This window comes from Gopherus flavomarginatus, chromosome 3 (assembly GCF_025201925.1).
Source record: "Gopherus flavomarginatus isolate rGopFla2 chromosome 3, rGopFla2.mat.asm, whole genome shotgun sequence".
NCBI lineage: Eukaryota > Metazoa > Chordata > Testudines > Testudinidae > Gopherus > Gopherus flavomarginatus.
The window spans coordinates 75,257,495-75,283,121 of NC_066619.1; the positions used below are offsets into that span (position 1 = coordinate 75,257,495).

The following is a 25,627-nucleotide window of genomic DNA, read 5'->3' on the forward strand; positions in this document are numbered from 1 at the left end:
CGGTGATCTCCTAATGTACCCAGGGCGGGAAAGAGCTGGGAGGAAGGGAGGAGGGGGAAGGGAAATGGTTTATTCCCCTTTGTTGTGAGACTCAAGGAATTTGGGTCTTGGGGTCCCCAGGGAAGGTTTTTGGGGGGACCAGAGTGTATTAGGCACTGGAATTCCTGATTGGTGGCAGCTTATCAGATCTAAGCAGGTAATTAAGCTTAGAGGAATTCATGCTAGTACCCCAACTTTTGGACTCTAAGGTTCAGATTGGGGAAAGATACTATGACAGAAGCACTAACCATTTCTATAGTATGTTGTGGATACATGAATCCATACCATTCAGGCTCTCTGCATGAGTTTGGTAGGTACAATTAATGACCCATGGAAAACACTGCTAAGAAAAAAAGCATTGTCTCTTGATAATAACCATAGTTACTGTGGTGATCTTCTTAGCATTTCTGTTTTATGGTGTGTCTTGGCTTCCGAAAGATCTTATAAGGTGTGTTTCTTTCTGTCATAATGTCTCCGTAGCCCACAAAAGCTTATGCTCAAATAAATTTGTTAGTCTCCAAGGTGCCACAAGTACTCCTGTTCTTTTTGCTCCTACCTTCTGTTTGTTCTGCTTTTCCAGAACAAGGGAGAAGGATGTACAACAGGCTGTGCCTTGAAGTTGTGGACATTTTTGGGTGCTACCTCAGCCAACATGCACACTTTTTGTGCAGATTCAGAAAATCAGAATCCAATTTTGTTTTCTTTTACTAGACTCCATCTCTGTATGTCATTTTCCCTTTTCTAAGACTCTGCTAAAATACACACACACACTTAAGAAACTTCATTTGAAGGACACCATATAAAGTAAGCTGTATTGCACGATATGAGAACACACTATTCTTGTGAGACAGAGAACTAAAATACCGTCCATGGAAGATACATTCCTAGTACAGGATTTCCTCCTCATTTTCCCAGAGCAGTCATGGACTGAGGAAAGCTGTCTTATCTCTCTTGCTTTTGTCCTTTGTACATTGTGTTAGCTAAATCTTTCCTCATGACAGCCACAGGGAAATCTCAGACTGAAATTTTGTGCCCAATTGAAATACATTCTGGTTATGCCCCTGTAATCCTACATTATAATACTTATCTCCTTCACCACCTTTGGGATGTACAGATTTACTGTATCTTCAAAGTCCCAAACCAAAAAAAATTAATATAATCCCATAAATAAACATTTGAAGAACAAAAAAGACTAGTTTTGGACTTGAAAGAACATTACTAAGCTAATCATTTGCCCTGCAGATGTGCCCATCTTTTAGTGTTTACTAAAAACTTCCTATTTTATGTGCTTTCATTTAATTCAGATGAACCCAATGAAGTGAATTGACAGGCAGATTCAGTTCCAAAGCAGGCTTGTTTCATAGCCTGCAACTTCAAATTATTTCCAGGCTTTTTCATATGTCAACCTTTGTAAACGTGTGTAGCGATAACAGCAAATATCAGAGTTTTGACTGAACTAGGATTGCAGCTCTCAGCCCAGCTCCTTGAAATGTTCATGTTTATGCTACATAAATAATGTATGCTCTGTATCTTTTAAAAAAAACAACAACAAATTTTGTTTAATGTCTTGCAATGTGTGAAGCAGTGAGAGAGAAAGGGCTTTCTGCCACACATTGGCCTATATTATTAGTACTTTAAAAATTAAAGATTAACAGAATGTATTTGACAAAAGTGGATCACAGGTAATTTCAGGGAGCACTCGGTTCTTTCAGCTTGTTTTGTCCATTTCAACCTTCACATAATGTTCCTCAAAAATCCTTATACCGGGTAGTTCAAGTTTATACATTTAACATTTTGTACATATGTTTAATATGACATTGTAAGAAATAACAGATGTGATAGGTCAAATATTGTAGGCATATAGCTTTCTCTTTCTTTTCTTATTTAGCTCATTTGTGTAGTTTCAACCAGCAACATCCACTGAAGTAAGGGGGGGGGATTATCATTGTTTGTTTCTGTGTGTGTGAATTGGCCTAGGCACAAAGTAGGAGAGCTCATGTATTGAAAAGCCCAGAGGCTGAAGTCAGAAGAAAGATTCCTATTGACTTCAATGGGCTTTGGGAATTCAAAATCCTCACAGGTGCCAAAGATTTGACACAAAAAATGTGCATTGGTTGTGCAACTGCTATGAACACAAAGAGCAGTATCAGCACAAATCATACGTCAAATCTGGCAAAGTATGAGATCCCAATTGGGGACCAAAATAAAAAAGTGTCCGGTGTTTTTTTCTTATTAATGGCTAGTGTAAATTTTCTGTAGATGAAGAGTTCCAGGTATGAAACTGGTACAATCTTCTGGCTTACTAAACTATATTATCTACATTAAATACAATACAAGTAGAATTTATAATCTAATGATCACATATGCATTCCCACCGTTATTTCAGCTTATCCATACCTGACCCAAACTTTCCATTGGGAAACTAGACTGTATTTATGTATCAGAGGGGTAGCCGTGTTAGTCTGGATCTGTAAAAGCAGCAAGGAATCCTGTGGCACCTTATAGACTAACAGACATTTTGGAGCATGAGCTTTCGTGGGTGAATACCCACTTCCTCAGATGCATGTAGTGGAAATTTCCAGGGGCAGGAATATATATACTAGCAAGCAAGCTAGAGATAACGAGGTCAGTTCAATCAGGGAGGATGAGGCCCTGTTCTAGCAGTTGAGGTGTGAAAACCAAGAGAGGAGAAACTGGTTCTGTAGTTGGCAAGCCATTCACAGTCTTTGTTCAATCCTGAGCTGATGGTGTCAAATTTGCAGATGAACTGAAGCTCAGCAGTTTCTCTTTGAAGTTTGGTCCTGAAGTTTTTTTGCTGCAGGATGGCCACCTTAAGGTCTGCTATAGCGTGGCCAGGGAGGTTGAAGTGCTCTCCTACAGGTTTTTGTATATTGCCATTCCTAATGTCTGATTTGTGTCCGTTTATCCTTTTCCGTAGAGACTGTCCAGTTTGGCCGATGTACATAGCAGAGGGGCATTGCTGGCATATGATGGCGTATATTACATTGGTGGATGTGCAGGTGAATGAACCAGTGATGGTGTGGCTGATCTGGTTAGGTCCTGTGATGGTGTCGCTGGTGTAAATATGTGGGCAGAGTTGGCATCGAGGTTTGTTGCATGGATTGATTCCTGAGCTAGAGTTATTATGGTGCAGTGTGAAGTTACTGGTGAGAATATGTTTCAGGTTGGCAGGTTGTCTGTGGGCAAGGACTGGCCTGCCACCCAAGGCCTGTGAAAGTGTGGGATCATTGTCCAGGATGGGTTGTAGATCCTTGATGATGTGTTGGAGGAGTTTTAGCTCGGGGCTATATGTGATGGCCAGTGGAGTCCTGTTGGTTTCTTTCTTTGGTTTGTCTTGCAGTAGGAGGCTTCTGGGTACACATCTGGCTCTGTTGATCTGTTTCCTTATTTCCTCGTGCAGGTACTGTAGTTTTGAGAATGCTTGGTGGAGATTTTTTAGGTGTTGGTCTCTGTCTGAGGGGTTAGAGCAGATGCGGTTGTACCTCAGTGCTTGGCTGTAGACAATGGATCGTGTGATGTGTCCGGGATGGAAGCTGGAGGCATGAAGGTAGGCATAGCGGTCGGTAGGTTTTCGATATAGGGTGATGTTAATGTGACCATCACTTATTTGCACCGTGGTGTCAAGGAAGTGGACCTCCTGTGTAGATTGGTCCAGGCTGAGGTTGATGGTGGGGTGGAAGCTGTTGAAATCGTGGTGGAATTTTTCCAGAGTCTCCTTCCCATGGGTCCAGATGATGAAGATGTCATCAATGTAGCGTAGGTAGAGAAGGGGCGTGAGTAGACGAGAGCTGAGGAACTGACCTCGTTATCTCTAGCTTGCTTGCTAGCATATATATACCTGCCCCTGGAAATTTCCACTACATGCATCTGAGGAAGTGGGTATTCACCCACGAAAGCTCATGCTCCAAAATGTCTGTTAGTCTATAAGGTGCCACAGGATTCCTTGTTACTTAGACTGTATTTGTTCAATGGAGAATCATTCCATATTGTGATGCATTATCTTGTTAAACACTTAGCAATACATTCCTAGAGAAGCTTGACTTGAAGCTTTGAGTTCTAATAGCTCTGCTGTTCACATAGGAATATGAGTCTAACTTTCTTTGAGTTTATTCAGCTTCTGCACTATGACTTATAAGAAAAACTACTGTCCCTAGAAATAAACAAAAATAAAATATGGTGTTAGCATATAAGCTTGTTTGTCAGCCTAAGATAAAATTTGGGGTTTAACTATTCAATACTCTTATATCTTATACTAAAATGTGTAAACAAAGACACTGTATTTTACACCTGCCCACAAGCAGGTGAGGTAAAAAAATAAATAAAACTAAAGTGTTATAGGGTATGGTAAAAGTCTAATACATGAGCATACACTGAAAGGCTGCCTGGCTCTTCTCTCAAAGCAAGGTCAAGCCAGGGCTGCCTGGTGGTGGGGAGGAGGGGGCAAGTGGGGCAGTTTGCCCCAGGGCCTGCAGGGACCCCCACGAGAGTTTTTCGGGGGCCCTGGAACAGGGTCCTTCACTAGCTCTGGGGGCCCCAGAAAACTCTTGTGAGGCTTGGGCCCCCGGAGCTGCTTCTGCTCCTGGTCTTCAGTGGCAATTCGATGGCGAGGGGTCCTTCTGCTCCGAGACCCACCGCCGAAATGCCCCGAAGACCCGCGGCGGGGGGTCCTTCCACCCCGGGACCCGCCGCCGAAGTGCTGGGTCTTCAGTGCCAATTTGGTGGCGGGGGACCCAGGCCCTCTGAATCCTCTGGGCGGCCCTGGGTCAAGCAACCAGTTGGGAGGATGTAGCGGGGTGGTTACCCACTCCAGCCCTGACAGGGTTAAAACCAGCCCTGGGAGAGGGCCAGAAGGCTGGGAGAACGGAAGCAGGCTCAGCTGGGGCCATGCCCCAATTAGGGCCCAGCTGGCCCTAAAAAGGCTTGAGCCAGGAGCTCTCACACAGTCTCTCTCTGTCTGTAGAGGGAGATGGTCCTGGCTGCAGGGAGCTAAAGACAGGGTACCTGAGTGGAGCACGGCTGAGGAAAGGCAGAGGAGCTGGGGAGCTCCAGCCTGGAAAGTCCCAGGCTGCAGCCTAGCATTGGGCTAATAGGTACTGGGGGTTGCAGAGGGCAACCCAGGGGTAGGCCAAGGCAGCAGATCCAAACCCAACCTTGCCAGTGATGAGTAGGCTGACACTGCAGTCTGCCCCAGAGCACGGGGGCTAGACAATGACTGGCAGGAGCCGTATACTGAGGCGAGGTGGGGATAATGGGTGGGGGTTCCCTGGAGAGGGAAGACCCTAAAACTGAGGGGTTACTGCCAGGGGGCAGCGCCCTAGATAACAGGGCAGAGGGTCTGGGAGGGACATGAGGGCTAAGAGGTAGTGGCACACCAGCCTGCAGAGGGCACTCCAACAGCTGGAGAGCTAATTCCCTGAGACCACCAGCAGGAGGTGCCACAGCACTAAGTCTGCACCCTTACAGAGGGGCAAGGAGGACTCGGGGAAGATATAAAACACTAAATGGCAAAAAATGCCCGTCTCGTACCATAGCACAACCTCACTCCTCCCATGGAATACAAAAAAGGTGGAACGAAGACCCTAAACTCACGACCCTCCAAAATGGAACATTACCATAAATTGTAAGGGGTGGGACCATGGGCGTGCATTGCAGGTATATTTGGGCCTGCTAAGAAGTATGAGATAGGAATGGGGACACAGGCAAGGCTCTGCTGCATCAGAGCTGGAAAGGGCAGACACAGGGTAAACTCTCTGCGGCATGAGAGGTGGGAATGGGATGCTGTGAAACAAGGCTCTGCAGCATCAGAGTTATGGCATACATGTTTGTATGGTATACATGGAAACTAACTCCAATAAACACTGCATTGCCTGCACTTCGGACTTCTGTGTGATAAGAACCAGGAAAAAGGGTGAAGGGAAAGCCCTCTAACATATGGTCAGTTAAATAATATCTGGCTCTTATATAGCACTTTTCATCCGTGGATCTCAAAGAACATCACAGTCTTTAATGTATTTATCTACAGAACACTCCTGTGAGGTAAGGAAGTATTATACCCATTTTTAAAGTTCAGGAACTGAGGCACAGAAAAGGTAAGTGGGTTGTGCTGGATGTCTGTAGCAGAGCAGGGATTTGAACTTGGGGCTCCCAAGTCCAAGGAGAGTAACCTAACCCCTGGAACACCCTCAAATCATCATGGCTTCCTTATTATTCCCTTATAATGCACCTAAAACGCTGATAGATTATCAGCTCCAAATGAGGAAAAGAAGATTGTTTTTCAGACCAAACACATTCGCTTTGTTACATTTTCGATCTGTTAGAACAAGAGATAGGAAGAACATTTTCTATGTACTTTCATGAGCACTGGTATTTTATTAGGAAAGGGAGACTGGCATGTGTACATCTGAAATACAAGGGCTGTGTAAACTCTCTCTTTTGTGATTGTTCCTCAAAACAGAAGAAATGTTACATTTTTAACAGCAGCACTCGATTCCAAACCTGTTGTGTTTTCCCTCCCAAAGAGCTTCAACAGCCTTCCAAAGGGTTGAAGTATTAGTGGAAACTAGCAGCCTTATTGCCACAATCAACCCGTTTGATTAAAAATAAAAAAGTGCTTTGCCTACAAAGTCAATTTAAATAAATATTGTATAAACAGAATGGCTGGGCTGTATTTCAACTGATCTCTAATTACACACTGTTTATTCTCATTGGGCCCAAACCTATATCCATCTCTCTCTTTTTCTCAATTAAAGGAGGCGCATAGATATAAATGGACAAAAGATACAATAAATGAAGAAATTTCCCTACTATTATAGATGATAGTAGAATGTATACATTAGTAAAGCTGAGTTTGTGTTTCTGTTCTAAATACTTCTGTCTTCAGCACTTAACTTCTTAAACTATTTCTAATCACATCACAGCGGTGTGCCAGCCAGATGCCTCGGGTATTTTTTGTTTTCTGGTGGGCTGAAGTTTGGAAAAGCTTTTGAAAAGGTTCTGCCTTTTTCATTTAACAAAGCACGTAATGTAATTTGGATGCAATTTCAAACACTACATAAAACTGGGTGCAAAGTGCAAAACTATCACAAATACAATGTGGAAGTGAGTTAATTCTTAACATGAGTTGCTTCTAAAGCCCTGTATGGGACTATTTTTTTAATCCTGCTCCCATCCTGCCCCACAGTACCCACTCCCACATGTTTATCCTGTTGCCACCCACAAAAACCTTAGATCCTGCAAGAAAGACAGATTTCCCCATGCAATTAAAAAAACCAAAACAGTTGGTTAATATATTATATAAATGGAAATCATTCATCAGTTTACCATGTAAAAATTGTGAGAGATTTAGTCTTATCCTGCAAATCACCACTGTCTGTAATTTTGCCCATTGCCAGCTGCAATAAAATATATTTTACCTGCTCCTGGTATTTTGGGTGCGGATCCTGTGGAACTGCGGAATCCAAGTCCTGCTTCAGGGTTCTAGCTGTTTCCTTTTTATTTGGAAGTACTGCCTTTTGAAATGGCTACAAGATATAAATGGCAAAAAAGAATTAGTAGACTGAGCATTTATAACTATTCCTGCTTGGAACTTTTTGTGCAACAATTCCCCGTTCACTCTCATAGGAGTTGTCGTTGTCACATACTGACGTCTATTCAAAAGCAAAGAATAGATATGATATAATGTCAAGGAAACACACTGAAAACTTAATGTGGGTCTTGAGACCATTTTACGAGTCCAATTATGTTGAGAAAATGATATCAATCCGCATCCAAGATGACAATTTTACGATGTCAAGAAGATGCCCCAATGATTTTAATGTAAATCCATGGAGACTGCATTATAATTTTTACATTGAGAAAACATTTTTATTGTAAAGCTGGAGGAGTCGTGTGGCGTCAAACTAATGGTAAAACAATGTCTTGAGTCTGTCTTCTGCTAAGAAAGGAAATATAATCCCCATTGGACTCAGTTACAACTAAGATTGATACATTAAGTACACCATTATCCACTATAAAATTCCCATTCCCAATCTTTTCAATTTAAAATTTCCCTTTATATTTCTTTCCCTGTTTAATAATAAAGCACTGTATTTTCACAGCACTATTTCTATAGCCTAATTTGACTGGTCCAAGGTCACACAGGATATCTATGGTAAAGCTTGGATTAGGATCCCAGGTTGTCTGGACTTCACACACAGACAAAAGCAGGGTAAATAACTTAAAATTTTCCAAAACATTCTTAAAATCTCTATTAATTTGCTTTGGCCATGTGTTCACTCCTTTTTTATTTGTTTTCTGTAAACATTCAAACAAACTTTACTAATATAAATGTTCATAGAAGGCAACTTTCAAAGTCATTCATGTATTCTGGGAAACAAATATTTTAAATTTACACTCATTTATATTATTCATTTGGAAGTGGGTTGCATGCATGGCCAGTTAGAGAACAGAATTATTAACATGTGCCTTAAACGAACAATCACTTTCTAGGAAAAACAAGTAATATTTCAAAGATTTGTGATCAATCCAGAGGCTAAAAAACATATTTCCTGAATTATTTGAAAAACAAATACATTTGAGGAAATTTAAATCATGTTGTGATAGCGACGAAAGCTAGATTAATCATATCAAGTATTTGTTTTGAATTATTTCCTTAGCTCTACAGAAAAACATCATTTCTCTGCCACATTCCTCCCTTTTCCATTACATATTCTCTGTTTAACTGAGTTATCATCATTATCCCTAATCCAATATCTATTGCATATAATCTAACAAAATGTTTTCAGTCCTCATTTTCTTTACATTTTTTATTGGTCCTTAGAACTAATAATGTTATTCACATTTTTTAAAAAGCTCTTTTATAGCATTCATTTTGTGTGTCTTTTTTCCTATTACATGCAAAAACACTGCATTTTCAGAGACATGATAGCCTTGAAAAAAAGCAAATTTCTAGCATTTTCTTTTTCGTAATGAATTTGACACAGCTCTCTTACTTTAAATATAACTGCAGCATTATGTTAAATATACATATTTGATAGTTGTAAAATATTATGGTTGGCAGATGATCTAACATTGTAATAGCATTGTGTGCTCTTAATATGTAATTGTCTAATGCTACATGCTTATGGCCCTGATTGAGGAAAGCACTTAAGTATGTGTCTAAGACCATCCTATTCATGACAGCATTCAAACACATACTTAAGCGTATTTAAGACCCATTGACTTTAGTGAGACTAATGCACATATTTAATATTAAGCACTTGCTTAAGCATTTTACTTAATAAGTATGCTTCCCTGAATCAGATCCTTTTATAGATGGAGCTGGCAATGCTGCTTATATTTAAGGTGCCTAACATTTTCCATTATAAGGTCATGTTTTCAATTGCTTATAACATTGCCAAAAGGTAACTGAGGAGTATGAAAATATCCATGACAGGTGCCTGCCTGAAGTCGAATTTTTTGGAAAAGTTTGCCAAAAAAGCAGTTCATTTTTTTCCCAAGAACACACTTAGGGGAAAATATGTTAAAATAATGTTAAAATTCTTACATCTATGCCATTGAGAAGATTTAACACACCCATGCTTTGGAGCAGGGACTTGAAATTTGGCAGAAGGGGTCACCATCAGGTCAGAGGCCTGCCTTTTACCATCCCAGTGCAAATCCACCCACATTTGGCCAAGTTATTAAGGTCTGAAACCGTGGCACTGGAACATTTTTAATAGCGGGGGTGCTGAAAGCCAGCCCCTTTACTCCTGTTTACCGCCCCGCCACCAGAGCTGAGGCTGGGAGCAAACCCCTGGGCACATGGGCTGGACACTGGGTGCCCAGGGGTGCTGCTGCACACCCTCCACCCCTAGTTCCTGCACCTATGGTCTGCAATTACCATTTTCACATGCTCAGTAGAGGCTTAGAATCTGGCTACAAAATTCTCTTACAAGTTTGTCTATATTGAGCAAAGTTGAGCCAGACTTTCCCTGTAATTGCTTTTGTTGCTGCTTTGGGCCACTATGGTGCTTGGCACCAGACTGAGAGCAGGTAGACTGATTCCCCTGTACAATTAATGTTTTTCCTGCTTTCACCCAGAAAGCAGCCTGTCTTGAATGATGAGGAGTGCGGAACAGAGGGGGAAAAGGTGCAGGCTGTGGCAGGAAAACCAGGCAGATCAACAAGAACCTGGGATCATTGGGGGAGTGGGAAAGGATGGGGTTATAGAATCAGAAGAAACATGAGCAGAACCACAGTGTCTAAGGAGAAATTAGTTTTGTGCAAAAAATTTCAACCAGCTGTGCTCAACACAGCCGAATTTCTGTTTCTGCTGTGCAGCACTAAAGTATCAGACTGATTCACAAATATTTATAAATGTATCTTTGCAAAGCCTCATGAGTTTTGACAGTATTATCCCCATTTTACTGAAGGGGAGCTGAGGCATATACTATTGAGGACATTATTATGAGTCAACTAAATATGGGTGCTCAACTTAAGATATCTAGGGACAATTTTTCAGAGTCCCTAGCATATTTTTTTATCAATGTGTATGCTCAAAGCACAGCTCCAATTGACTTCAGTTCTAGCTGTGAGTGCTCAGAACTTCTTCAAAATCAGACCGGAGGTGTTTCAGGTTGCACACTCAAAATGAAACAGACATAAATCAAACTTTTCACAGGTGGTCATTTAAATAAGTGACATCCCCAGCATCACACAGGAACTCTGTGCAGACGTATGGATAGACTCCAGTTCTGCATGGTGGCAATCAACTGGTAGGTACAGTGTTGCTGGGACAGAAGCTGAGCCCTGATTAGAGGGCGGGGCTTCTCTGACTAGGGGTCCTATAAAGGTAGCTAGCCAGTCAGGCAATAGCATAGACAGCTGCAGTGGCACAGGAGCCAGCAAACAGAGCTGTAAACAGGGGAGTTTGAGGGAAGACTAAGAGGCAGGCAGAGGAACAGACAGACTACTGAAGGGAGTGTGCGGTGTTCTAGCAGTGTCTTGGTGCTTGTTGGGAGTTTGGTTTGGTTTGGTTTGTGTTTCCCAGATTTACAGGATTTAGGTGGGAAGCCTATGACAGGCACAGAGGCAGTAGTGGTAGTGGAAGACACAATGAGAATGACTGGATGTGGAAGCTGCGGCATGTACATGATCCTGGAGTGGGTACCTGATAAAAGTTTTATCTGCATGAAGTGCCACCTAGGGAGCTGACGGAAGAAAAGATCTGAGGATTAGAGGTGCAGGTGGAAACTCTGGTTGAGTTTAGAAGGGGATTCAAGCAGATGATGGAGCAAAGACATGAGGAGTCTGAATGGAAAAGCTCAAACTTGCAGATGGAAGCAGGACCAAAGAACTCTGAGAGGGGACTGCTGGGTGAGGAAAGTGGATAGTGGAAGCATCTGACTAAGAGAATCAGGCAAAGGAAAAGACGGGCTAGTGAAGGAGAAACAGAGCTCAGGAACAGGTTTGCAGAGTTGGAAAATGAAGAATGGGCACAGCAGGTGGTTGCTGAAGGTAAGAGGGCAAGGAAGAAGAGAAGAGCAGCTAGTTCTATAGGAAGAGGAGAAGAGTCATTGGAGATAACACCACCAAAGATGAGCCCCAAGAGGATAGCAAGGGTCAATAGGAATCGAGAGGACTTGCAGCCAGAGTGCACAGGGGATAGACCATAAAGTTGCACCGTCACCAGGAAAAGGCAGGTCTATGTGACTGGGGACTCCTTACTGAGAAGGATAGACAGGCCTGTAACCAGAGCTGATCCAGAGAACAGAAGGGTGTGCTGTCTGCTGGGTGCTAAGATACGGGATGTGAACCTGAGGCTGAAGAGGATCCTAATGGGAGCGGGAAAGAAGCGACTGATTGTCCTTCATGTGGGAACAAATGATACAGCTAGATTCTCGCTGGAATATATCAAGGGAGACTATGCCAGGCTGGGGAAGACGCTGAAGAAAATCGATGCTCAGGTGATCTTCAGTGGGATTCTGCCTGTTCCTAGAGAAGGGCAACAAAAGTGTGACAAGATTATGATTATCAACAGATGGCTCAGGCAGTGGTGCTATAAGAGGGCTTTGGGATGTATGGCCACTGGGAGGCATTCATGGACAGAGGACTGTTCTCTCAGGATGGACTTCACCTGAGTAGGGAGGAAAATAGACTTCTAGGATGGAGGTTGGCACAACTGATTAAGAGAGCTGGTTGGGATATGTCCAGGTAATCTCCACTCCAGATTTCAACATTGAGAGGGAAGAAAACGAAGTAAGAAAGGATACACCTGTGGGTAGGAAAATGGACATAAGGAGGAAGGGTAGCGTAGATACCATTCTAATAGGTGATACTGGCAGTAGAATATCTGGGCCTAATTGGGTAAAGAATGTGAGCAAAGTCAAACAGTAATAATTAAGATGTTTGCATACCAATGCAAGGAGCCTACGGAACAAAATGGAGGAACTAGAGTTACTGATAAAGGAAGCAGTCATGACTGGAGTACAGGTATTGAGGGGTATGTGCTGTTTAGGAAAGACAGAAAGAAAGGCAAAGGTGATGGAGTAGCGTTGTATATCAATGATGAAGGAGACTGTAAAGAAATAAGAAGGGATGGAATGGATAAGACAGTCTGTCTGGGATAAACAAAAATAGATCTGTGACTAGGGTTTTTTATTTCAAAAGGGCTAACTTAAAAAAATTAAGGAAATTAGTTAGGGAAGTGGATTGGACTGAAGAACTTGGGGATCTAAAGGTGGAAGAAGCCTGGAATTACTTCAAGTCAAAGTTGCAGAAACTATCAGAAGCCTGCATCCCAAGAAAGGGGAAAAAATTCATAGGCAGGAGTTGTAGACCAAGCTGATGAGCAAGCATCTCAGAGAGGGGATTAAGAAAAAGAAGAAAGCCTACAAGGAGTGGAAGACAGGAGTGATCGCCAAGGAAAGCTACCATGTTGAGGTCAGAACATGTAGGGATAACGTGAGAAAGGCCAAAAGCCATGTAAAGTTGGACCTTGCAAAGGGAATTAAAACTAATACTAAAAGGTTCTATAGCAATATAAATAAGAAGAAAACAAAGAAAGAAGTGGGACTGCTAGACACAGAGAATGGAGTAGGGGTTAAGTTTAATCTAGGCACGGCCCAATATCTAAATAAGTACTTTGCCTCAGTCTTTAATGAGGCTAATGAGGAGTTTAGGGATAATGGTAAGATGACAAATGGGTTTGAGAATATGGAGGTAGATATTACCACATCCGAGGTAGAAGCCAAACTCGAACAGCTTAATGGGACTAAATCAGGGAGCCCAGATAATCTTCATCCCCAAATATTAAAAGGAACTGGCATGTGAAATTGCAAGCCCATTAGCAAGAATTTTTAATGAATCTGTAAACTCAGGGTTGTACCGTATGACTGGAGAACTGCTAACATAGTTCCTATCATTAAGAAAGGGGAAAAAAGTAATCCGGGCAACTACAGGCCTGTTAGTTTGACATCTGTAGTATGCAAGCTCTTGGAAAAAATTTTGAAAGAGAAAGTAGTCCAGGACATTGAGGCCAATGGTAATTGGGACAAAATACAACATGGCTTTACAAAAGATAGATCGTGCCATACCAACCTGATCTCTCTTTTTGAGAAGGTAATAGATCTGTTAGACAAAGGAAACACAGTGGATCTAATTTACCTCGATTTCAGTAAGGCATTTGATACAGTTCCACATGGGGAATTATTAGCTAAATTGGAAAAGATGGGGATTGATATGAAAATTGAAAGGTGGATAAGGAACTAGTTAAAGGGGAGACTACAATGAGTTGTATTGAAAGGTGAACTGTCAGGCTGGAGGGAGGTTACTAGTGGAGTTCCTCAGGGATTGGTTTGGGGACCAATCTTATTGAATCTTTTTATTACTGACCTTGGCACAGAAAGTGGGAATGTGCCAATAAGTCTGCAGATGACGTGAAGCTGGGAGGTACTGCCAATACAGAGAAGGACGAGATATCATACAGGAAAATCTGGATAACCTTGTAAACTGGAGTAATAGTAACAGGATGAAATTTAATAGTGAAAAGTGCAAGGTCATGCATTTAGGGATTAATAACAAGAATTATTGTTATAAGCTGGGGATGCATCAGTTGGAAGTAACAGAGGAGGAGAAGGACCTCAGAGTATTGGTTGATCACAGGATGACTATGAGTCGCCAATGTGATATGGCCATGAGAAAAGCGAATGTGATCTTGGGATGCATCAGGTGAGGTATTTCCAGAAAAATAAGGAGGTGTTAGTACTATTATACAAGGCATTGGTGAAACCTCATCTGGAATACTGTGTGCAGTTCTGGTGTCCCATGTTTAAGAATGAATTCAAACTGGAACAGGCATAGAGAAGAGCTACTAGGATGATCCGAGGAATGGAAAATCTGTTTTATGAAAGGAGACTCAAAGATATTGAGTTGTTTAGCCTAACCAAAAGAAGGCTGAGGGCAGATATGATTTCCCTCTATAAACATATCAGAGGAATAAATACCAGGGAGGGAGAGGAATTATTTAAGCTCAGTACCAATGTGGATATAAGAACAAATGGATAAAAACTGACCATCAGGAAATTAGACTTGAAATTAGACAAAGGCTTCTAACCATCAGAGGAGTGAAGTTCTGGAACAGTTTCAAAGAGAGTAGTGGCTGCAAAAGACATATCTGGCTTCAAGACTAAGCTTGATAAATTTATGGAGGGGATAGTATAATGGGATAGCCTAATTTTGGCAATTAATCGGTCTTTGACTATTAATGGTAAATATGTCCAGTGGCTTGTGATGGGATGTCAGATGGGGTGGGTCTGAATTATTGCAGAGAATTCTTTCCTGGGTGTCTGCCTGGTGAGTCTTGCCCACATGCTCAGGGTTTAGCTGATCGCCATATTTGGGCTCAGGAAGGAATTTTCCTCCAGGGCAGATTGGCAGAGGCCCTGAGGGTTTTTCGCCTTCCTCTGCAGTGTGGGGCAAGGGTCATTTGTTGGAAGATTCTCTGCATCTTGAAGTCTTTAAACCATGATTTGAGGACTTCAATGGCTCAGACACAGGTTTGATACAGAAGAGGGTGGGTGAAATTCTGTGGCCTGCCTTGTGCAGGAGGTCAGACTAGATGTTCATAATGGTCTCTTCTGACCTTAAAGTCTATGATTCTATGAAAAGACCAATCTTCTTGAACAGAAAACACAGAGGTTAAAATACCAACTCTATCACCATTGTTCACACCACTGGAGACACACTAGTGGTAGCAACTGTGGGGATTTAGTTTGTTAAAATGGTCTTATGTGTACCTAATATATGTCTGAGAATTTCAGGTTAGAGTAATTCATTTCTGTTTGTTTTCTACTTTCAGTGGCTTTCATATTAAATCTGTTCAGTTTCCATGTCAAAATGATATTTTTCTAACTGCCAGCAATGTAGGCACATCATACTTGATAATTAGGATAGAGGGTTGTCTTCATGCACACAATAAATCACTAATAAGAAAAGCTTCTGAAATCAGAACTTAGCCATTTTGCTGATGTTGCACGAGGCAGGAAAGAACAAAACATGCTCTTTTGTAGCCTCTGCCCTGCTGAGATGAGTAAAAACTTGATTTTGTCAATAATCTAAGAAGTTGTGACTCAGAAGACACATATAAGGGGCAGGTTTATGCAGTAACAAGGTGCCTTTTTATAATCATTTGTCTGCCTGTAGCCACATTTTAAGAAGATCTATAAGAAAATCATGCACTGGTTAGAAACACTTTTTGTGTTTAGTGTGAGGAAAGACTGAGGAAGGGGTAAAAAAGATTTGTGAAAAGACAAAATACACTGAGATTCTGTTCTGTCATGTAACTTTCCCAGAGACTCTTTAGCAGATTTGTAATTTACACTTTACTGGAGCAGAGATAGACCAATAGACCTCATATGAGATTTGAGGAAGGCAAAAATATTCAATCTTACACAATTAGATGCCAACAGACCAAGAGACTGACAAAGTGCTTTTGAAATTCTTTCATTTTGATTCAGATTTGACTTCCTTTTGCACATCCTAAATAACTGATGGCTGAATGTATGGTAGTATTCACTTGGTACAGGCAAGTTGGCCCCTTTTAGGGCTGGGTATTTGACCTGTCCAAAAATAATTGGTCAACTGACCTCTCAAATAATGTCAAATGGTTCAATATTTTAAAGCAACAATTTAATAAAACAGTAACAACAAAAAAGATTTTATGGTCTCCAGTAGGCTTAGCTTTAGATAGATACTTATACCTAATTACAACAAACAAGTTACTTAACTGAGTTATTTTAACTAAAAAAAAGTGAAACGTAATGAAGTTATAAAAATGGAATAATAACCACCACCTTTTTAGCAGTATTAAGATAGCATTCAAATATGAATATTATTCAAGTCTGAACAGTTACAAAAGAAAAGAAAAATAAAATTGAACACAAATAAAATAAACATAGCAACTATAAAATAAAAAAAGCCATTTGTAAATACTCTTAAGCTAAGTAGGCAGCAGGCCAACTTTGCATGCAGCTTATTGGCTGTGCATCTTTTCTTTCTGTGTTGGGTTTAATGACTGAACGCTCCTCCACTCCCTTCTGAGTTAATTTCTGTATGTTTGTCTAGTCAGTTTAGATTGTAAACTCTTTGGGGCAGGAACCATATCTTAATTTGTTTACTGAGCTTTCTAAACCACCATGTACACTGAAGGAATATACACAAAAATATATACACAGATATATACAAAAATATACATACAATGTTTTTTCTTGAAAATTCCAGGCAATCAAGATGCTCAGCTATCAATTAGTTCTCCTTCTCCCCTCTGCCCCCCCACCAGGTAGCATTAGAATGAATTAAAATGAGTGATAAAGACCTTTAAGTGGGTTTACTAACAGATGACACCATGATGAAATAAAAAGGGTAGGCCACTGCCTACATCGGGGCATTCTTTCTGGAATATTTGATATTTGACCATGATCAAATAATAGGTGGTCAGTTGACCAATCAATTGACATTTGACCAGTCAATTGATCAGTCTACCAAGCATAGCTCCTTCACACACTTACTCTGTCTACCACATGCCTCCTCATGCTTTTTCAACAAGCCACTGATGAAGTAATCATAACATACTGTTCTGGTTAAATCTGTACAATATAAATTGCCTGTCTTTCTTAGTCTTCTCTGCGACTCATGGCAAGTACAGTGAAATAACAGATTGTTGAGAGCTATTTTTTTTGTGACAGATAAAATTGCAGAAAATATCGTACCTTTGCAATTTTGCTAGAGGACCCTGCATAGCGGTAATACAGATATCCATCCACTGCCTTCCAGAGTAACCCAGTGGTAGAATATAATTTTAATAATAACAGGGTTGCTGTGACCCACAAATATAGTAACACTTTAAAACGTACTTTTTTACCTTTATATAGGCTAAAATAATATGTTTTTATTTATTAGACTTTCTTGCTCAAAACATCACTATGTTTCTAAATAATGAGGTATCTAAAAACTATCATTAACCTAATAACAGTGTGCCTCAATACTTGGACAAATTCTAGTACATGCCTACACACACACACAAAAGTGTCTCTAGTCTTTCCCAGAAGAATGTTGCTTGCTAAAGGCATTTTTTTAACAAACAACTCCTTTTACTCATTTGAGGAGCCTCAGGGAAGTTAATGGCCTACTTTTGTGAGTAAGGCAAATGGGATTTGGCTATAACTAGAATATGCTGTCTGAGGAAGGTGCATTTCAAAACCATAGGCCCTCTGCAGAATATACCTTACCTCTCATTCTCTTGAGATTACATCATGCAACAGTTAGCAGTTCCAGCCCTGTCAATCTCTATTGTGTCAGTAGGACATAAGGCAGCAGACGGTCATTCAGGTAGATTGGTCCTGTGTAATTTGTGGCTGTCTGTAAGCCGTAACAGAAATGTGCTTTACATTACAAATTTTAATTTTATTTTATTTTTTAGGGAAAAAAAGGATATTGTGGTTACTATTCAGAAGAGACTTTATTTCTGTGATAAATATTAACCAGAGCTATATCATGTAAAATCAAATATTAAAGTTTAAAAACTAATTTAGAACTTCTTCATATGAAATACAAACAGTTCAAACCAAGCTACATTTGACTGCACTGTGATATACATTTTAAAACTTTGAGCCTAAAGTATATTCAGATTCAAATTAACTAAATCCTTGCAGCAAGTCTTTGATATTTTGCCCTAAGAAGATAAACTATGAAGGGGGTCTTGTTCTACCCTAATCAGAAGTTGCTGGAAACAGATATTTTTCAACTCTGTTTTGATAAGAGCTGCTCCAAATGGTTCATATTAAAAATCAAAACTGCTGTGAACTCAGTTTATTTGTATGAGCCCAATTTAATTTGTTCACTGAAAGGACTGGCTGAAAGATGGCTGTTGTATTTTAACAAGATAGCATTAGAAGCAGAACTGGTGCCACACAGTCACATGCACAGAAGAGAGAATCTATTATTTTTCTGCTTGCATTAAAATTACTTCCACTGACTTTTATGGGACCCCTCACAAGAAAGACTCCTCATGTGAGTGAGGGTTTCAGGATTGGACCTTTATCTTTTACAGTAAAAAAAGGTTGTTGAGAACACAATTTACACCTTGTAGTCTGCTGTTGCTGTTATCCCACTGGTTCAGATGGATATTGATTATATACTGTAGGTTATCAGAATGAGGTAGTTGCTTTGCAAAAATGACATTTCTGTTTGCTTCTTTCTTTTGCTCTAGAAACCTTATTCCTGTATAGATGATGTTCAGCATCAATTAACTAGAGAAACATTTTAATCCATTAAAGTTTATTCTTCTCCTTCAAAGGAGCTGTTGTACAAAACATGAATATTGCTAGATATTTCTCTGTTTATTCTTTTTAAAATACAGTTTACCAAAAGACAAGCTCTTCAGAACCAAAATAATGTAACATGCTGTTTCACCTTATACAGATCTATGCAGCTCTTTTCAAACATAAGTTGTGTAAATTCAGTTGAGTAATGAAACATCTGCCCTGTACACAACTTTTTATGAAAAATGTCTGCAAGACTTCCAGCTGCTTCTGTAGAAGGTCTATAAAAGTTACCTTTGATGTTTAATATATGTGACAGAGGTCAAGATTAACAGATTTCATTTCATTTTCTGATAATGGCTTGTATTGTTCTATAAATTCAAAGGAAATTTGGTAATGTCTCATACCAAATGAAAACAAGGACTTTACTCTTGAACTGGATATTTAAAGTATAGGTAGCCAGGTTCAAGTATACAATCATGCTAAATGAAGTGGGCATCACTGCAGGAACACCTTGGTGTGCCAGAGAACAAGATTTCACCATGAATTACATACCACCTCATGTATACCCTGAGGATAACTGAGATCACTACAGAGGCTGAACATGAAGAGCCACAATCAGCCACACTGATGGTGAAGATATGGAGCTGCAAATTGCACCTCCCGGCACCAGCAAACTCCACTGTGACTAACTGGCTCCAGGACTTGATCCACAAATGTGTCAGTAAACAGGAAAATGCAATAATTACCAGGACTTCAGGGCATGTTTGTTAGCAGAGGCAGCTGCTTCTCTCTCAGATACATACTATGCCAAATTTGCTGCCAACAGGGACCCAGGCTGTCCATCAGCAGGGGAACATTCTCCTGGAAAACAACAGCAATGGCACAAGCTACCCACATTCCTCACTCTGCCAATGGGCAGCTTCCAAAATATTTGTGGCTGGCCTAGGAAAGGGGTCATCATGGCAAAGACCCTCAGGAGACTGGCTGATTCAGCAAATTTTCTTCAGAGAGCTCCTCTGGAGTTCCAGCCACAACCTAAAGAAGAACCAGCTCAGAAGAAACCCAGTGGAGGACAACTGTAGTTCTATTCCTCTCCTGGGACTTATTCCCCCTGCATTGCAGTTGCTTTTTTGGAGCTGGGTGTGCAGATTTCAACCTGTACACCAACGAGGACGAATAAAATACACCATGTGCATGTTCTGCTTTTTGTTACTGTTAACTTGTAGATCTGAGATCAGACAAGGCTTCATATTATTTATTTGAATGGTGCTAGCACCCACAGCCCAGTCGAGACCAGGGATCTATTGTATTAGCCACTGTACAAGCACAAAGGAAGACATGGTCCATACCCTGATGACCTTATTGTTTTTGGCATATATGACTCCCATACACTAAGATCATTTTAAACTCCCCACATTATTTCTGTTATTTTACCCATTTATCTATAAACGAACCCTAATAACGTGGTCGGAGATGTAGAGAACACAGAAAAGGACAAGAAAGAAAATCTAACTCCCTTTTAAGGGTAAAAAAAGAAAAAATGCCTTTCTTGCAGAAAATTTTTCAGAAGTGACTTTGTCTATTTCAAATGTTGAGTGTCCAACTTGAGACACTTTAAAGGGACAGGATTTTTTTTGGAGCCAAATGCTCAGCACTCTCTGAAGATCAATTCTGAATCTCAAAAACTCAAGAACCCAAAATCACTAGTCATTTCTGAAAATTGTTGCATCACAGTTGCCATAGAAATGAATGTCATAAATTTATCATTATGACTTTGCTATGTAAGAGGGTTACATATATCAGATTAAAAAACCAAGCCACATAAACCAGAATTGGGTGGGAAACAGTTTTCCCATTTCACAAAAATTTCAGAGATTTCAAAAACTTTTCCCATCCTGAATCAAGATGAAAAGTTGAAATCTGAAAATTTTCACAAACTGAAAATCTGAAAAACATTTTGGTTCAGGTCAGTTGAAAGCTTTCATTGATAATATTTAGATCCAATTTCAATTTTGTTTATTTGTATTTTTTTTACTATAATTTATTTAGATTTCTACATGAAAATTAATTTCAAACTGGAAAATGAAAATTTTTCCATGTAGAAAATGTCAAATTTGAAACATTGCAACAATTTGGAATCTTTTTTCCTCAAAAATGTTCAAGTCAACCAATTAATCTAAATTGACCTTTTCCAGGAAAAATTGTTCTTTTTGATGAATCAGCATTTTTTGACAAAAATTCATCAAAAAATTCACAAACAACTCTAATTCTAACCTAATTCCATAGAAAAAATAAAGAAATAAAATTACCAAAACTCAGTGAAAAAATAAAGGAATTCCTCTTCAAAGCTCATTTTAGAAATATATATATATTCATATTAGGTGGTTTCTTACACACTGAGTCAAACCCAATTACCTTAATAGGAGTTTCCCTGAATAAGGAAAAAATAAATGTTGATGGAAGCTCCTCACATTTATAATCCTTTGGAAATTACATTAAACCATTGACTTCAGGGCAGAACTGATCACCAGCCTGACTCATGATAAATTTTGCTTCTGTGAAAGTTTTACACGTTTCTCTGAAGAATCTAAGGCCTCGTCTATACACTACAGAGTCAGGTTGACATTAGGCAGCTTATGTCAAACTAACTCTGCAAGTAACTACACTATAGTCATGACTCCACCGATGTAAGTCACCCACTCCATTGACTTAACTCCTTCTCCGTGAGTGGCATAGCGCTTAGAGCAATGTAGTTAGGACAACCTGCTGGCCCAGTCGATGGGTCTCCGGGGTGTCAGCACCCCACATCATCAGTTACATAGGTGGAAGTGCATCTTGTGAGGAAATGCACTGCTGACAGAAAGACGTAGCATGGACATGAAAAACTGCAGTTACTATCGTGGTGGTTGTATGTCGACCTAACTTAGGTCGACTTAATTTTGTAGTTGAGACAAGGGCAAAGATAGGTCACTGGCAGAGAGGTGTTTGGGCTAAATGGATCATCGAAGTGTTCTGGTTTTTTGCTGTGGCAATTCCTAGAGTCCTAACAGGAACAGAAATAGTTTTCCATAATTTATGTCAGGACAATAATGAATTCTGCTATTGTTATTACTTGATATGTAGATGGATAGTCATGTGATTAATGGCTTCCTTGGCCTCACTTTGAAATGAATGAGGAGAAAAGTCTTGCAGAGAGAAGAGGGAAAATTTAGTAATTTGCTGTTTTGGAAGGATTGTGCAACAAAGTTTCCAAACTGAGCTGTTAAGCTACCAGTAGCACACATCAGCATAGGGAAATAGCACACAACAGCATTCTTGGCACATTGAAAGAGGCGAGAAAGATGCAACTGTTCATTTATTTAAACTATGAAAAGCATCTCTAGCTTTTTAGATATTTATAGCCTTACAACAAATGTCAATGGAGTGATAATGGGGAAGAAAATGAAAACCCCATATACTAACTATATAGAATGGCCAATTCTTAAGGTGACTACACTCCAAATTACAGATTTGTAGGCTTGGGGAAGACACTGAATATCACCCCATGCTGCTCTAATTTATGACTAACTATAGACTAGATTATTTTAAAACTGAGAACAGAAAGCATGGAGTGTTTTGAAATGCAAATCCTGATCTGGTATTTTCCTCCTGTACACACTATTTAATCTTCCAAAAATGTATGAATAAAACCACAAGTCATCACATTCCTGCTTAATTTCAAGACATCAGATTGCTTTCATTTAAAAAGCAGCTCAATTGTTATTTGTTTATGGGCACACTACAAAGATGTATTATAACTGTTCACTGATTAGCATATATACATATATATCATATATACACATACATACATATATATAAGTTTACTTCAAAACTATGGGTAGCTCTTTCCGGCTATGAAGTAAATTGCTATCCATTTTTTGACTATACTCAGACTATAGAAAAGGACATACCGAATGACTACTTTTAGTGGAATATTTTCCTTGTTCAATATTCCTGTTCTAACATTTTACTTAAAAACAGCTAGTTAGATTCAACTTGCTTGTGGGTAGCATAGTCTTATGATTATTATTGCTCAATTCCTTGCCAACTTTCAGCAAATGTACTCATACAGCAGAGATAATTATGTGTTATTTTCTCTTTTAATGAAAGATAAATAATTTGGCAGTCCTGCCTCATCTATTTTTCTATTTCAATACAATTCATTGTTTGAAGTGGTGAGGATGGGGCTGTTTTTTGTTTTTGTATGGGTTAGCATGCAGAATGAAAGATTTCTCTAGATCAGTTATACAGCTTTTACTGTAAGGTGCTGCTATTCATATTAGAGGCTTGTACCAGAGCATTAATGCTGACATTACATTATGTTCTGCTCATAATGATGTTGCTCTTTGTTTACTACTTATATAATTTGCTGTGGAGGCAGAACATTATCAAAAGAGGAAAAAAAGAGCAGAAGGTACATTTATGGTTCCCAAATAACTAATTTTCATTAGACTGTTTCTTCTTGTCAACAAGCCTCTCAGCCCTTGAGCCAAAGAGACCCAAGTCCTCCAATCAGCAATAGGTATAATTTGCAGAAATATTTTTTAAAAATAAGAATTTTGCTAGATATAAAATAACTGCACAAATCCCAGTTAAAATATTCTCATTATTTCAACACTGATGTAGAATGACTAAATCATTTAGCAAGTAATGTTTAGAGACAACTTAACAGTAATTCCTCACTTTTAGTTTGTTAATTGTTGGAAGGGAAATTAGCAGTTTGCCATAAAGTAATTCCACTCCTTTCACAGGCTCTTCAGTGACTGTGAATGATGCTGGAAGACATCAAATGCTGCCCAGAATGGACAGCCAGAAAAGAAGAGGATCAGTTTTGGGTTATATGTTGCTGCAGGTTTTCAGCAGAAGAGGGACACTGCGGGATGGATATAGGACAACAAAGGAGAGGGAGAACTTTGGTCACTTGAGGGGTCCTGTTTATTAGTCACATTTCCTCCACCACTGCAGAAAAGATCTATGCAAACAGTGAGGCTGCCTGGAATGGATATCAACATTGCAAGAACTAAGATGTCACTGCTTGTACTTATAAAAAATATGAATTAGTGATCCACTAGATCTTCAGCAAATGTCAGTCGGTGTAGTTTTGGCTTCAGGGTAGCTATACCGATTAACAGCATCTGGAGACCTGTCCCTAGTCTATAATATGAGATGAGGGCTTGGTCTGATAAGTCATTAAAAGGAAAAACAAAATGTAGAAGTTAAAACCATTCTGAAAGAGTGTGTGAAGTGGAACTTATACAGCAGGGAAGGGCCTGATTCTATTCTACAATCCTCTCTCATGTGAATATACATTCAGTGGGTTTACACAATACTTTTACATAAGCCAGTGGCACTAAAAGGTGCAAAACCGATGTAAAAAAAAGGCAGGTTTAGAGGCAACCAGATTATCAATAGTAAGACAATTTCCTTGTTGGAGGCTATACAGGCAAAACAAACAATAGGAAAACGGGGGTGGAAGCAAAGAAAGTCCTTAGTCAGTTTTTATTCTTTCTACTGAGGTCGATTCCCACTAGATTCAATAGGGAATATGCTTGAACAAAAACAGAACAACACTGGCATGTGGCAAAGGAAAAGAAGTTCTGGTTTAAAAGGATAAAAAAAGAAAGAACGTGATAAAGGATGATAATGCTGAAAATGGGAAAACACCACTTTGAAAGGAAAAATCCATTTGAACACAAGTAATGAAGTTTTTCTTAAACATTCACTATTACTTGGAAACTTCAGCAAGCTCAGTATATTTTGTTTTGGTTGTTTGCTTTTCTGTAGTCTGTGGCAAGTGAAGCAGGTATCGGAACATTTCTGGCGGCAAAAGAAACATTTCTACAGGTGACAGAGAATGGACACACAACTGAGTAAATCATCAGATTAAAGTGCTGCTGTGCAACAGCTTCTTGTACATTAAGTCAAGCTATGCTGCTTAGGCTTGGAAAAGGAAATTCCAAACATGTAGCTGCCTGTGGCCACTGCTGGAGTAAACCATAGTTAACTATGAGGAGGTCACGGAAGAGTCAGTGAAAAGAAAGCAGGAATAACTAACTGCTGGTTGCTTTTCCAGCTAATGTCTGACCAAACTAAAACTCCTTGAGTCCTGGTAGCCAAGTTGAAAACTAGATTTCAAATATTACATGGGGATTAAAGACAATGGAATCTGGCAGCAGTAGGTAGAGAGGGATTAACTCTACAAACCAAATAATTAGGATCAAAAATAGCATTTCTTTGGCAACACCCAGCATGAAGAAAAGTCTTTACTTGGAAAACGAAACATTCTAAATATAATTTGTAAGCAAGACAGGCTGCAGAACATATTATCCAGGTGGAGAGAAAATACATGAAATTCTCAGGAGTTTCTCTAGTGTGTCAGTTAGTATAACAATGTACAGGGGGTATTTCGGACAGCGCTGGAAATTAGCACAATTGGAATTCCCCATTTTCAGACGAGAGTAAAATTAACTTACTCCATAAAAATAAGCTAAATATGAGAGGAAATCTTAATTTTAACGCAGCATCTGGAAGACTATATGTGCCCATGTGAAATAAAAAATATATATATGCAATGTACATTATACAAATGCTACCATGTTTTACATAATGGACTTGTGGGAGGTTGTATATTGACAATGTAAATAATATGAAATTGGCTCCTTTTTTTCTATTGCAGTCCATATACCTATGTAACTTATATAAAAGTATATAACATATGACATACTCTC

The 25,627-nt window shown here is 39.6% G+C and overlaps 1 pseudogene; it reads right to left on the minus strand.

Annotated features, from left to right (window-relative positions):
- LOC127047295 (N-acyl-aromatic-L-amino acid amidohydrolase (carboxylate-forming)-like) overlaps positions 1–25,627 on the minus strand; it is a 126,155-nt pseudogene that overhangs the window by 97,526 nt on the left and 3,002 nt on the right.